This window comes from Cynara cardunculus (assembly GCF_001531365.2).
Source record: "Cynara cardunculus var. scolymus isolate 2C chromosome LG 10, CcrdV1, whole genome shotgun sequence".
NCBI classification, from domain to species: domain Eukaryota; kingdom Viridiplantae; phylum Streptophyta; class Magnoliopsida; order Asterales; family Asteraceae; genus Cynara; species Cynara cardunculus.
The window spans coordinates 23,725,250-23,736,908 of record NC_037537.1 but is presented as its reverse complement, the minus strand read 5'-3'; positions in this window follow the sequence as shown (position 1 = coordinate 23,736,908).

The following is an 11,659-nucleotide window of genomic DNA, read 5'->3' as shown; positions in this document are numbered from 1 at the left end:
CCTTGATTAATTAACGTAACACCCATTCTGGTTAATTAATAACTCATGTTCAATAAGTTGATTGATAATCACAAGGGTGGTGCCTGATTGGTTTGAGCTTGGCTCCAAAGGTCAAAAGTAACAAGAGGTCTTAGGTTCAAATCCAATGAGAAATAAAAATCCTCTTGTGGCCACGGAGGTTCAAATGTGGTGACTCCGGTCTATCAGCAAAGCAGGTGATCGTCCTGGGATTAGTCAGCTCACATAACGGGTTGGATATCCAGGTTAATAAAAAAAAGTTGTTTGATGAAATTAAATAGGATCTTACAACTTTTAACTTTTAATACCATCTTCGACCACACATTAAAAACATAAAAGAAAAAAATTGTTCATCTTCAACCAACGCTTAAAAAGTAAAGGTAAAAAATGTTGGCCGATATCTATTATAAGATATTTAATATTTTATTTAACTTGTATAATTATATATATAATGAGGTCTTTTTCTAAGAACCCATGAAATTGTAATTAACTTGAGAAATGGTGCACTCTGTGATATTTTATGTGATTTTTTTTTCAATCTATGACTTGGATATAATGTATTGGTTAACACATATTTATTTCACAATGTGAACATTTTTTATCTGATTGTGAAACAAATATATGTTAACCAATACTATGAGTGTGCAAAAAATAATTAGCAAATAAAAAACTAATAATTAACAAATAACAATGAATACAGATATATAAAATAATACAACCCGAAAACGAAAGTTGAGAAAAAAATTTAAAATAACGGTTTATCAAATAGTAGCATTTGTAACAAACAAAATCAGATAAATCAAATGATTTTAAATGGGCCGAGGCTCGAAATCTGCCCCTCGCATGGTAAAATTCCATGAACGCCATCCATAGTTGTTTTCATGAAATTCTCCATGGAACGATGAGGTTTGCAAGATAATTATATGTTCGGAATCCTTTGAAATAATCACTGAGATTATGTCAAATCATCAAAGTTGTTTGAGAGAAATATTTATTGTATGCTTTGTTTTAATATATTTTTAGTCATGTAAAAATCTTTGACAGTTTTAAACGTTTTTTCATCATTGAAGGGTCCAATGGGTGCACTAGACGGGACTAGGGCTGTAAATGAACTGAATGAATACGGATGGAGGCTTGTTCGTGTTCGTTCACTAAGATACTAAATGAACGTAAACGAACGAACATAAATAAAAAGAATATAAATAAAGGACATGAACGAACACTGCTACTTGTCATTTTGTTAACTATTTCACAACCTTCACGATTTCCAGGAGCCTTGTTGAGCATTTAGGGTTTTACTTTTACACTTTTACTTTTTAGGGTAAAGTAAAAGAGAGAAACCTAAAAAGAAGTGTTTTAAGTATGGGTAAAAAGATTATATTTAGGTGAATTCAAACCCAAATAAATTTAGTTAAAACCCAAGATTATATTTAATTAAAAGTTAAAAAGCTTAAGTAAATTTAGGTGAATTCGAAACCAAATAAATACAAGAATATATTTATATATTAATGCCATAAACGAATATAAATGAACAAATATTCACGAACATAAATGGACGAACGAGACATTTGTTCATATTCTTTTGTTTAACTAAACAAACAAAAACACTTGTTTATGTCTATTCATTTATTAAAGAAATGAACTTCCTGCCGAACGGTTCAAAAACGGTTTGTTGAACGTTCAGTCCCTTTACAATCCTAGAAGAGAGGAGGTGGTCGATGTTGTCACTATTAGAAAACTAAGTATCAGCGACATAAATTAGAGACGGAAAAATCCCTCGCTGATAAGCGAGGGAATTGGTTTTTGGCCACTTCCGGCGGATAGGACCGCCGGAAAAGTTGACCAGTTTGGTAGTGTCTTGGCATTCAAAATTTTATGTTTGTGGGATTTCAATGAAATCATGTACTAGAATATCAAATCCATGAAATCTTTTAAATCAAACATGAGATTGGAAATGAGGGTTGGGTTCACGTGAGACCAAATGTTTTTTGTGAGGCCCGTAAGACCAATTTATTTTCATTGATCAACTTTATAAGCTAATGGTCTAATGATCTAAAGTTGTATGGTGACAATTTTGTGATTATTGAGAAGTCTCGTGACAATTTTGTGATTAAGAATGTTCAGATTGTAGATCTAATCCAAGGGTTGAGAATTAGTCTTACGGGTCTCGCAAAAAACTCTTGGTCTCACATGATTCCAACTCTTAAAAATGAAATTTGATTCGAAATCCCTCCAAACAATTCAACCTTGCAAATTAAACAGGACCTAAGTGCTTTAATGATTAAGTAATTCCTAAATTATGTGTTCCCTTCTTGTTTACTTAATTACGTGAATATATATATATATATATATATATATTATTTTATATGATATAAAATTATTTAACTTGATTTTTATTCTCTTTCCTTATTAAAATAATGACATGATTTTACATGATTGATAGAAAAATAAAAATAACAAAAAAATTTTAAGGACAACATATTTTATTTAAAATGAGACTATATATATGAAACGGATTGAGATTCACTTCATTAGAAGCGACAACGTCCAAATACACGTATTTAGCTGGAGAATAGTAATTAATCATATATTTACTATCTATTAATTAACCCGTAAATGGAATATATATATATATATATATATATATATATATATGGGAAAGGAAAGGATGTTTGGCCTAGCGGTATCGTAGTCTTTGGCCTTTTAGAAGGTTAGGACTTCAAACCTCTCTGAAGGTGAGAAGAGTATGTGAATTTATTTGTTGCATTTGCTGTATATAAATATTATATATACTTCAATATATATATATATATATATATATATATATATGAGAAAGGGTTTTAACGAAAATATCTTCATTTTATGAAAATGTGAGAAAATCCTTTTACTATAATCAATCATACATATGATACTAAATCAGAGACGCGAACGATCTTAGGGGAGGATCTAGGTTGCGGGTCAAGTTGCATGTACACTACTAGGCCCTCTTATTTGTGTTATCATATATGATAAGGGTCATGTTCTTGATGTGGTACCGTAATCCATCACATATCATACACATGTGATACTAAGTTAGTGATGTACATGACTGTTCCTTACATTTTATAGGCTTTGAGCGAACGTAAAAACAGGCCCACTGCAAGAAACAAGGCAACGACTTTTGTCGTTGCAAAAAATTCATTTATCATCAGAAAGAGTATATAACAACGATATGCTATAACTTGTTGCGGACACATGTCATCTCTAAAAAGTGCATCGTCAGAGTTCACTTTTCTTGTAGTGACCCTCAGTAAGTACAAAAAAAATCAATAATTTTTTTTATTAGTATAAAATTGAGTACAAGAAATGCTAATAATTTAGTGAAAAAAGAAATCTTAATAACAAGAAATATGTGTTATTTTGATACAAAAAGAGAATTCGTGTAAATGAAGTAATCACGAGGGTCAATGAGAAATCAATAATAAAGAAGATTATCAAAGTTTTCTATACAAATAGACAAATAAGGATCAATAAAAATATGAAAGAAAATATGATCCATTGAGATCCAATAAGAATAAATATTGAATTAAACATATAATATGCAAGCTCAACAAATGATTATTTGAACACTTAAATAGAATCTTGTGGTGTGGTGGAATCCCAATGAAAGATACATAAGTCAAACAACCGATGAAAATATCTAAATTCTATTTTCTTTCTTTTTTTGTTCAACTAAAATAAGATGATAAGATTAAAATTTCATGGAACAATGGCATATATAAGAGACATTACTAAATACATACAGTAGAAAAACTTTATTGATTAATCACAAAACCATGAAACACGTCATAAATTATAAGAACAATAGATTGATTGTCAAACAATAGTAAAATATTTTATGTAGAAGCAAAAMTAGATAACAATARTYAACAAAAACAATTAGAACAAGATAACCAAAATARCAATAGTCAATAAAAGYAGAAAYTGATAAAATTATCCAACAAAAATATATACCAATAACAAGCACATGATCTTAACGTTGAATTGTTGAAGCACAAAAACAGTCAAGCATATAGAGATAACAATAGTCAATATCACTGGACCTTATTGGAGATTAAAAAAATTAGAGAGACAATAAACAATAGCATATAATGAATGACCAATTAATTTTTTTATTTTCTTCTCTAGTGTAATTAGTTGATATATTTTTGTGTCCTTATTATCTACTAAATTCTTTTTGTCTCTTATTATATGCTACAATTTTTTGGGTTTTTTAAATTTATTAAATTATTTTAGACTAATATTATATTTTAAGAGAAAAATTTGGGCCCCTTGATATTTTTGGTCCCTGGGCATGCGCCCGTGTCGCCCTCCTCCAAGGACGGCCCTGGTGATGCAAACGACCTTTGGTATGACTTAGGTCGCAGGCCAAGTCGTCAACAACTACTTATCATATGTGATAATTAAGAGTGTTCTCGCGTTTCGTAAAATGAAGGTATTCTTGTTTGAATATTTCCCTGTATATATATATCCATCCATCTTCTATTATTATACATATATGTATGTATAAGAATATGTAGAACCCTCAAATTACTCTTCAAAAGAGCATAGACGGACCCCTAATTTTTTTCAAGTAGTAGTACAATTTAACTATAAAAAATATCAAAAAAATTTCCCTACAATATTATCATAGTTTTATTGGTTGATTTCTTTTCCGTACATAAAAAAGACACTATTCAAGTCTGGTCTATATATAGTTTTAAAAACGCAAGAGGTATATAAAAGAACACTAAAATTTAAGCTAAAAACAACAAATTCAACAATTGTGGGACTAAAACCTGCGCCTTTTATATAAATGCATAATAAACATTTACCACCTTAGTCATTAAAGTCTTGGATTAATATTTCAATAAAAACCTATATGGCAGCACTCAACAAAACAATATAATAACACCCTTTAGAAATGTAATATTTTTTATTATGACAGAATCATGAAACGGAGGCCCCATGGCCCCCATTCCACCGTATTTATTCATGAGGGTCCGCTATGTAAAATAGTCCTTAATAAAAGAAGAAAAAACAGTAACACATATACAGAGGATAAATGGTTTATTTCAAGATGATGTAAGAATGTGTTCCCTGTGACCATGACATAATTTTTTTAAAAGAAATAATATGGTTGAATATTTTTAATAAAATAATAATATATAATGAGGAAGGTATGAGTTAAAAACGACCATCGGAAGCAGCCAAAGGTTATCGTTTGCATCATGTTCACTTCCAAGTCTTGTTACGAAATTTTCAAGTAATAATTCTTTTTCATTATTAAGCTCACATATCTAAATAATTATATATGTATTTATACTACAAAATAAAGATACTTCATTGATGAAAATATCAGTTCGCAATCTTTCAGAAAAATCCATCACCGACTGATCTCATCGTTGGAAAAAGTGTGGCCGTTGATCGTGATTATCGGCGGATTTTCGATCACCGACAAAAAAATCCGTTGGTGATGGTCAATCCAACACAAATCCGTCAATAAAAAACCTCTTTGCTTTATAATCTTAGTTATTCTACCTGTAATTAATACACAAATTTTCTTCAACTCCAATGGTATGTACGGAATTAAAAAAAAAAAACAATTATTACATCGTTATTTAATATGTATATATTATCCATTGAATATTGTATTTCAATGTCTCGAAGTTGACTATTTTTTATTGACAGTTTGACTTATGGGTGGTGACGTTATGGGATGTACCCATTTTACTAAAATTGTACTTCATTGCCATCTAACTTAATATAGATTTAGGGGCTATTTACCCAATTGGTTACTCAATAAGCGCTTACCGATATGAGTCAACATTATGATTTATTTTGATGCACAAGATTTTAGTACATTAAAACATATCGAATGCAACATTTTACTGGGTAAGCGCTTACCTGGGTAGTAATCGTCATCCTCACTTAATGGGTAACACTCTCCATCATTTTCATCGCTCTTATCTGGTAAGATTTTTTACCCTTCTCATGTTCATTCGATAAGGAAATTTATCCGGTAAGCACTTACTAAGTAAGCGCTTAGTAAACGGCCTCTTAGTTAACATTTTACACCAAAATTTATTAAATTGATTTCATTTTTTAATCATTTTAACAAATCATTTTTTCTAGAAAGCAAAAGTTTATTTTCAACAAAAAAACAATAATTTAAAAATTGAACTTTACACAAAAAATGAAAGGTTACATAAAAATGGACTTTACGTAGAAAAATCTATTTTCTATAAAAAATTTATTTTCAGACAAAAAAAGAAAAATAATTTTTAAAAAAGTTTACGCAAAAATAAGGGATATTTTATACAGATTTTTTTTTCTATGTGAAGTTTCTATTTCATTAAAAAAAATTAGACTTTACATCCTATAATTATTTATTTAATTTACTTACTTTGCATTTTATACTCACACACTTAGTCATATATAAACTAAAATAAATGAAAAAATATGTTTTTTATACCAATTATAACATTATAATCATCTCGTTAATACGTTCAAAACAAGCGTATATTGAATATTTTCTTGTTTTAATTATATTATTAAATATCATAAATTCACACAAACTAATTTTAAAAACTTATACTTTCTACCCGTATGGGCTTTTTTAATCTGTAACTATAAGGGTATATAAAATATAAGTCTAAAAATAGTTCGTATTTATTAATATATAATGATATAAAATTAAATTCAAAAATATTTAACATTGAGTTAATTTTGAACGTATTAAATAGACAATTATAATGGTGTAATTTATTAAAAGAACATATATTTTTATGTATTTTAGTTAATATATGATTATATATGTTAATATAATAAATGTGTAAAAAGAATAATGAAAAAGAAATATATAAAATAAATTATACAACTAGAAATAAAATGTAAAAAAAATTTAATCCATTAAAAACTTTAAGCAGAAAAAGGAATTTCTGCATAAAGTTCCTGTTTTTTGACTAAACTTTTCTTTAATTATTTCTCTTTTTTTTTTCCCTAAAAATAAACTTTACATAGAAAATTTCGTAAAGTTTTTTTTTTTGTAAATTTTGATTATTTAAAGAAAATGGTTTCTAAAATGAATAAAAAATAAAATCATTTCAATGAATTGACTCTTTAGGTAAATTCCTCTATTTATATTATACTATGATGAACGTTACACAAATATTTAATTTTTATCGATAAATATTGGGAAAAGTTCAAAAAAACCCAATGGACTTTACTGTTTGGAACGATTAAACCCTTGGACAATTTTTTGGAACAAATAAACCCTTGGACTTTTTAAAACCTGTTAAATAAGTCCTTGGACTTTACAAAACCTGTTAAATAAGTCCTTGGACTTTCTAAAATATGTTAAATACATTTTGTTAGTGAAAAAGGTATGAAAAAACAATGGATTTTCATATTTTGAACGATCAAGTTCATAAATATTTTTTGAACGAAAAAAGTACTTACATTAAAAAAAACAAAATACCATTCTCATTACTATTCGTAAAATATACAAAAAATGAAACCAAAGCATAATAATATGCATACACATTTTGGACATAATTTTATCAAAAGTTAAACAAAAATATATACCAAAAGTTGAATCAAAGTATGTAACAAAAGTTGAACCAAAGTATGTAACAAAAGTTGCGCAAAGAAAATACTAACAATTGGGCCAAATATACCAAAAATTGTGCCCAAAAATACCAACAATTGCGCCAAATATACCAAAAGTTACGCCAAATATACCAAAAAATACCAAGGGTTTATTTGTTCAAAAAATTGTCCAAGGGTTTAATCGTTCCAAACAGTAAAGTCCATTGGTTATTTAACAAATTTTAGAAAGTCCAAGGGTTTATTTGTTCCAAAAAATTGTCCAAGGGTTTAATCGTTCCAAACAGTAAAGTCCATTGGGTTATTTAACAGATTTTAGAAAGTCCAAGGATTTATTTGTTCCAAAAAATTGTCCAAGGGTTTAATCGTTCCAAGCAGTAAAGTCCATTGGGTTATTTAACAGATTTTAGAAAGTCCAAGGATTTATTTGTTCCAAAAAATTGTCCAAGGGTTTAATCGTTCCAAGCAGTAAAGTCCATTGGGTTTTTTTGAACTTTTCCCATAAATATTCATGAAACAACGTTTTGATGGTGGACCTTTAAGTCTATTTTCGGACTCGAGCAAATCAGATTGCAATATTGAGAAGTTGATAGTTGCTACCAGAATTCAAATCAGATAAAAATCTGATATCCCAACTTTCCTATCATTTTTTTTGTCCATTAATTACTTAAAACCACATCATCATTTTCATAAAAAAAAAGAACAAAAATATGAATTAAATAAATTTATATAAAACATATGTAATAATGATATGCATTCATATGATTGAGATCGACAACAAGGGACAATAACATTTAATGTTTGTTATGTATTTTTTTTTTTGGTTTTGAATTGCACATTACAACAAAATTGAGTTTGTAGGACACCCTTAATCTCTAAGTGTTCCAATAGACCTCTTTTTATGACTTAATCTATAGGATCAAAATATAAAGTGTCTTATTTAAAGATGTTGTAATAAGTTTATATGACGCTTGTGGGTGTCTTAACAAATTTTTAGGACATTTTTGATACAAAGTGTCATATTAGCAACTTTATAGAACCATTTAAGAAAGTGTCCTATAAACTCATTTTTTTATAGGATACTTGATTTTATAGGATAATTTTTCAAATAATGTCCTATAAAGTTGCTAATGAAACGTTTTATATTAAAAGTATCCTAAAAAACTTATTACGACGTCAAAAAATGTCATATAAACTTATTACAACGCCTTTAGATATGACATTTTATTTTTTTGGTCCTATAAAAAGGTCTATTATAACTCTTAAAAATTGGGAGTGCCCTATAAATCCGATTTTGTTGTAGTGACATCTGTATATATTGTTATAAATTAAAAGGCACATATAATAAAAATTACTTGATAAATACATCATGATGCATACCTCCTAATTAAACTAATTTAATTACATTAAGCAATTAAGAGCCAAATTTTATGATAGATGGATAAGTATTCTGTTTTCAAAATATTTTCTAATAGAATCCTCGATATTTCAATATAAAATAACAAAAAGTCAAGTGAATACATAATCGACAAAGGTGGCGTTAATAGCTTCAACAAAGGTGAATCTTGTTTATCAAAAAAAAAGTTTGTCCCTTAATCATTCTAAAATCATCTGAATGATTTTGTATCATGAACCTCCCTTAACCATTCAACGCCATAATTTTATTGAAAATAATTACCAAACAATTATATTTTATTTTGCACTATATCATAAAGGCCTCTTAATCATTCTGATAATTTAATCATTCAACAACTGTTAAACAAACTTTTATATTCTTTCTTACGTCTATCACTATCTCTTTTTGAATAACATATTAAAGTAAAGGTAGGAATCATGAAGGTTGATGATGATTTCTATTAATGAAAAGTGTAGTTGATAATTGATAAGGACATATGATAACTTATAATCTATTCATCTAAAATGAAAAAAGTCAAACCCCAAAAATGTCAAACTCTCTTAAACTACAAATATCCAGAGGGATGATAATCTTTCCATGTTTGCATGAGTTGTAATAATAAAAAATACAAAAAATAATTAGGAATACTTAATTTGGATATACTGTATTTTTATAGTTTTAATTATTAATTAAATTGTTTAGATTTATATTGTTTTTAGAAAAGTGTAGTGTAAAAAACTCAATGGACTTTCCTGTTTAAAATGATTAAGTTCTTGAACAATTTTTTTTTTTTGGATAAATATAAAATCATTAGTAATTCTGAAACATACAAAAATTGTGCTATAGTATAAATAAATACAAACCACAAGAGTGGTGTCTGATTGGTTTGAGCTTGGCTTCAAAGGTCAAAAGTACCAGGAGGTCCCAGGTTCAAATCCAAGGAGGAATAAAAATCCCTTTGTGGCCACGGAGGTTCAAATGCGGTGACTTCGGGCTATCTGCAAAACAGGTGATCGTCCTGGGATTAGTCGGCTCGCATAGCGGATTGAATATCCAGTTTAATAAAAAAAAATACATATATAAAAGTTGGGTCAAAATATACAAAAACTTGCAACAAAACATACTAAAAGTAGCACAAAAATATATCAAAACTTGTGTTAAAATATGCACCAAAATTTACCAAAAGTTATGCAAAATTTACACCAAAATATATCAAAAGTATCGTCAAAATATACTAAAAGTAGCACCAAAATATACCAAAACTTGCACCAAAATTTACCAAAAGTTGTGCCAAAATATACTAAAAATTGTGCCAAAATATGAATTATACCAAAAGTTGCGTCAAAATATACCCAAGTAAATGTCTAATATATTTAAATTGAAGGTTGTGGTATGAATTATTTTTCACTTGCTTATTTAATCTATTTCTAGTTGAAATGCATATATTTGACTTTCGTGTAACTCTTCATGGAGTCCAATAGCAATCACATGAGGATGTCTTTAATGATAAATATAGAATGTAAGTAGTAGCTAAAAACAAAATGTTATTTAAATCTGAAACGACCATGGGGGATCGTGGACTAGGGAGGACTATTTTGATAGTTTTCAGGGTTTATTTAATTTGTAGTTTTACCTCTTGTACAGGTTGCAAGTCATATATTTAAGTAATAAAAATATATTTCATAGGTATTCAAAAGTTCAAAGAGTTATTTTACAGATTTAAGAAAGTTCAATAACTTGTTCAAATTGGGTGATTTGCATTTGATCGCTCATATATATATTTATATATAGTTTGTTTCAAATACAACTCATCGTATTTGTACAACCAATGCAACTCAATCCTAATGCGCAGGGGTTTCTATTCTGCAGCCTCTTTTACCCATATATCAATAAATCACCACGTGTGTTAATTTCTAACAAGAGGCACTCAAAACTCATAACACAGTTAATGGTAATAATCCAAACCTATCAATCCTCTTCTGCCCAAATTCGAACTACACAAAAACTCCACTCGAGTATTGATCAAAAATTTAGTCCAAGCCCTAAATTAACGAATACCCAAAACAATAAAACAACTTTCTGATCCAAAGAATTTTTCCAAAGATTTAACATCCATAGGTTCAAAATACATAAAAAAAAAACTTGACTCAAGTTAAAAATGGAGGATAAAAGTCCATAATCATGCAACCTAACTTCTAAACCCTTGAATTCAACAACTTGAACCAAAGACAAAAGTACGAGAAATCTTACCTGGATAAAATATGGAATCAAACATTTTCCTGCGCCTCCTCCACAACACACCCACACACAAATATATGAAATTTCACTTGTATGAAAACTATATATTCTGGAAGGAGGATAAAAAATTAAGGTTCAAATACGGTGACTCCGAGTTATCTACAAAACAGGTGGTCGTCCTGAGATTAGGAGTAATACAATTGTGCGTAGGAGTTTTCATACCCCCACCTACTTAAGACATTAAAATACATTAAAATAAATTTAGTTTATTATTCAATTTTAATCCTTGATATTTTTAACTTTAACCCTTCAACTTTTTAAATACTTTTTTATATATCATTTACGTATTTTTATTTTTAATCTAAACTATAATTACATATA